This window comes from Hylobates moloch, unplaced genomic scaffold (genome assembly GCF_009828535.3).
Source record: "Hylobates moloch isolate HMO894 unplaced genomic scaffold, HMol_V3 SCAFFOLD_4, whole genome shotgun sequence".
Taxonomy (NCBI): domain Eukaryota; kingdom Metazoa; phylum Chordata; class Mammalia; order Primates; family Hylobatidae; genus Hylobates; species Hylobates moloch.
In genome coordinates, this window is record NW_026652279.1 from 74,090,818 (window position 1) to 74,095,488 (window position 4,671).

The window sequence follows — 4,671 nt, forward strand, 5'->3', positions numbered from 1 at the left end:
GGATTGGAGACCCCAAAATTGTTAGGATTTCAAGTATTTATAAGCTGGGATACAGACTTAATGCAATCTCAAAAATTTTTTGCATTAAATTAATTAGCAAATTAAAAAGAGTTCAATAGACAAGACAATTTTGATAAACATTGGAAGACTTTCACAATATAGGCTTAAATTTTATTTTAAAGGTAATCTGGTATTAAGAAAGAATAGAAAGTTCAGAGATTGATCTCTAGATAGATAGATAATAGATAAGTATACATATTAATATATAAACACATACCTGATTTTCAACAAATATGCAAAGCACTTTATTGGAGAAAAACTTATCTTTTTGACATATGGTTCTGGAATAAAAATTGCTTAAATAAAACACTAAAAGCACAATCCTCAAAATTAAAAAATGATAAATTGAACTTCAAAAAAATAAGAACCGCTCTATGAAAGACATTTTTGAGAGTATAGAAAAACAATCCACAGACTGAGACAAAGTATTTAAAAATGATATACCTGTTTAAGGGTATATATCCATAAACTTAAGATAACTCTAAAACCTCAACTAAAAAATTTAGAATACGGGGATAATTTTGGGTACACACTTCAGCATAAAAGATGCATGAATTGCAGATAATGCCTCAACATCATTTCGTTTTGTAATCAATAAAGGCAAAAAAAAAGATTTAACAAAATTTGATATTCATTCATTTTATTTTAAAAAAATTATTTGCCAAAGTAAGAAGAGAGCAAGACTCTTTTCAAATTTGAAAATTTACCAAGCTAGCAGCGAATATCATATTTCAAAATATAGAAATATTTTTATTGAATTACAAATAAAAATTGCCTCATTTTTCCTATTTATCAACATATTACTACACTTGATCTTAGCCAAAAGGCCGAGAAGCGATTTATCAACATATTACTAAAAGTCAGTAAAGACAGGTAACATAAATAAGCATCAGGATGGTTGAAAATTAAGAAAGAAAATTTTCCTTGTTGACCATATAAGCTTCTTTAGACAAACTACTAAAACTAAAGAATAGCTGGCTACACATCCCTATATAAAACCCAGTAACATTTTCTTGCCCCAGGCAATAACAGCATTAATGATATGGTATAAACTGTCTCATGTATGATTATTGTAAGATATCTATAATATGCTTGATGACAATTATTTGAAAGCTTAACCTAATATTACAAATTAACTGAGATAAACAAGTAAAACAATTGACCTGGAGTGAAAACTTAGAAATAGACCCAAACATAAGGAGTTGCCTTAAATTTAAATAGAAAAACAATTGACTCTTCTTAATGTCCTTTTTACATATACAAAAGTAAACTAAATTTATCATTTCATTCTCTACATCTTTAATATATTATAGATGGAAATCCATATAAGAGATGTAAAGACACACTAAATTAAGAAAAATGCTTTTAAATTTAACTGTATCAAAATGTAAACTAAGATGTAATATGATGCCATGCATATCATTTACAAGTTACTCACTGATAAAACAAGTTTTTGCAATATAAAGTTTCGCAAAATAAATTAAAAAATAAGATCCAGAAGGGATAATCTGTATAATGAAAATAAATACTCTTTAGAAAATAGAAGAAGGGGATCAAAAGGCAGTTTGCACAAGGAATGTGAATGTCACTAGATTTGAAAATATATATGATTAAAATACTCTACATTATTAGTTACTGACTTGATGAAACAAAACTACATTTGAGTTTTATGCTTATTAAACTAATTAAATTTGAGTGAGTAAAATAAAAAGTTTTTTTTATTTCTTTAAAGAGTAGGAAAAAGATAACATAAAACCAGAGATCTCAGAGAAGTATGATAAAAACAAATAGAGAAAGCTTGCAGTAAGAAAACAGAATGTCATGGATCAACAGGAATAATATTTCAGAAATCTGGGACAATATAATGGATGCAAGCAATAATATTTTCGAATTACAGTATTTTAAAATAAATATGAAATATATAATCATTGAATTGTCTTTTTTGTTCTCTTAGACTAGTCTAAAAGAAAACTTTGCAATCAAAGAATGATCTTATGGTAAAATTCCAACAGAAACAAATAGAATCAAGAAAATCCATCTGCCTTAATGAGGTTTGCATAAAAACCAGTTACAAATTAGAATTGTGAAAAATTATTTTTATGTGAAATATATAAAGTTATTCACCTTTTATAGGACAAAGACATTATCATTTCAATTAAGGTTTTTGAGAGGTTCATTATTTAAATTTCCAATTGGGATATTAGTTCTATAATAAATGTATTAATATAAATATGCACAAATTAATAGATAAGCAGGCATTCTTTATTAAGGCATATATCTCCCACTTATCCTAGAAAAGGATTTGCCTATGCTCACATAACTATGATGTAAACATATTTATATTGTATATATGTAGATTAAAATCTATATTTTAATATTTGGCTTTAGTAGATTTTTATGAATATATGATCATCACACACTTCCAAAAATCTGCAGGCATATTATAAGATTCTAAAACTCTGTATGTTCTTTCTTGGATAGAATTTTTGACATAGATAAGGCTGGATAATTAAATACTAACCCTGAGGACTGCGCTTTAGGAGTGCCTGAAAAGTGCAGATGATTTACTTCAGGGACTATTTTTTTTTTTTTTGGCAATTCAAAACAAAATATGTTCAGTTAGGATGTGCATAATATTGAAGTACAGTGAGCTGTTATCCAAATCCACATATGCAGAGAGATCTGCAGCCTCTCTTTATATGCATGTAACTGCAAAGCAGGGAAAACCTGACCAAAAGAGTCAAACATTAGCTCATTCTTCCTGCTTTTTAGTACAGATGAACTCCTTGTTAGGTGTTTCCTAATGTGCAAAGATAAAAGAGAAACATTTCATTTCCTCCATTGAGTTTATTGAAGATATGTATCTTCTTTACTCACAGGGGAGTTTATGAAGTAGAAGAGAAATGAATCAATGGCCAATATGTCTTGGTTATGTACATGTAACATTGTATCAACCTGACGGCCACAATTTACTGAGCAGTTCTGAGAGAGGGATTAGGAAAACTCTATGAAACCAAAGCCATAGCAGTCTGGGTGGTTTGGATATATTTTGAGCTTAGATATGTTTCACAGTCAGAAAAATAGGATTTAATGGTAGGCCGGAAGTAGACTAGGTGTAAGGGAAAGATACATGGCCAGGGTAAATCTAAAGACTTTGGCCTAAATGAATTAGGACAAAAGACTGATGGCTACAGGATGAGTCTTTACATATCTTTACACATTTTTATATTAAAACAAATGAGGCTACATTATAAAGTATAATTTAAAATGTCAGAAATATTGTTTTATCTGAAACAAGAGATTTCTAAGATGTTTTGAGTTGTGTAATGATCATTTTAGGACAGATTAAATTTCCAGTAGATATTCAAACATTCTCTTTTATTTATTCATTTATTGAAAAGGTTGAAAACCACTTCGATGTAACACTTTATAGAACAAAGGATTCTTCTGATTCACACTGATTTGATGTTTTAAAATTTTCTACATAAATCATTAGGGAATAACTTATCCCATATCTTCTTCTAAGGTTTCTATTCAAAATTATCTTATTTATAGGTCAATATATGTAACATATGTAGTTTGAATTCAATACCCAAATGAATTCAACACACATTACCTAGTAGTGTGACACTGACAAGATTTACAGGAGAAGATGAGGCACAGCTTCATCTTTTGCAGGTATATATGTAATTTTTAAAAGTAACGTATATTTCTGATATTAATATAGTTTTACAACCAATCTCCTCCACGCTTTTTCCTCAGAAGGAAAAAAAAACAACTGGGAAAATGAAAATAAATCAATGAAATAAAAAATATCCTGTACATTCCTTTTTCAATAAACTCTGGAGCAAATATAATGCATAGTGGACACAGTGAGATGCCACTGAAGTCAAACTAAAGAACTAGTTTCTCCAGTTCTGGGCTACTCACAATTTAACTCTCCTAGAATTGCCCTCTGCTAAAAGGTGTTGTCTTAATCAAATTTACAACCCACTCATGGCAGTTTAACTTCTCCACCTGCCAAATCCTACTACTCTGACGTCCTTAAAGATATTATTCCCCAAAGCATTTCCTAGTAAACTTTCTGCATGCAAATCTAGATGTGAGTCTGTTTCCTAGGGAACCTAACCTGAGACAGTTGGAACAAAATTGTCCCTATGATGCAGGTTCTAAAAATGGGATGCAGGAACATTACCGCCTATTGTCTGCCTAGCAATGGAAAAGGACCTCATAATTGGTTGAAGGTGGCCATCAGAGAAATGCAAATCAAAACCACAATGAGATACCATCTTACACCAGTTAGAATGGCAATCATTAAAAAGTCAGGAAACAGCAGGTGCTGGAGAGGATGTGGAGAAATAAGAACACTTTTACACTGTTGGTGGGACTGTAAACTGGGTCAACCATTGTGGAAGACAGTGTGGCAGTTCCTCAAGGATCTAGAACTAGAAATACCTGACCCAGCCATCCTGTTACTGGGTATATACCCAAAGGACTATAAATCATGCTGCTCTAAAGACACATGCACACATATGTTTATTGAGGCACTATTCACAATAGCAAAGACTTGGAACCAACCCAAATGTCCATCAATGATAGACTGGATTAAGA

The 4,671-nt window shown here is 30.6% G+C and overlaps 1 non-coding gene across 1 annotated transcript; it reads right to left on the minus strand.

The window, feature by feature from the left end:
* Nucleotides 1-709: 709 nt before the first annotated feature.
* Nucleotides 710-899, minus strand: LOC116467746 (U2 spliceosomal RNA). Its single transcript, XR_004247942.1, has one exon. It is a non-coding gene; the product is annotated as a U2 spliceosomal RNA (small nuclear RNA).
* Between the last annotated feature and the right edge of the window lie 3,772 nt (nucleotides 900-4,671).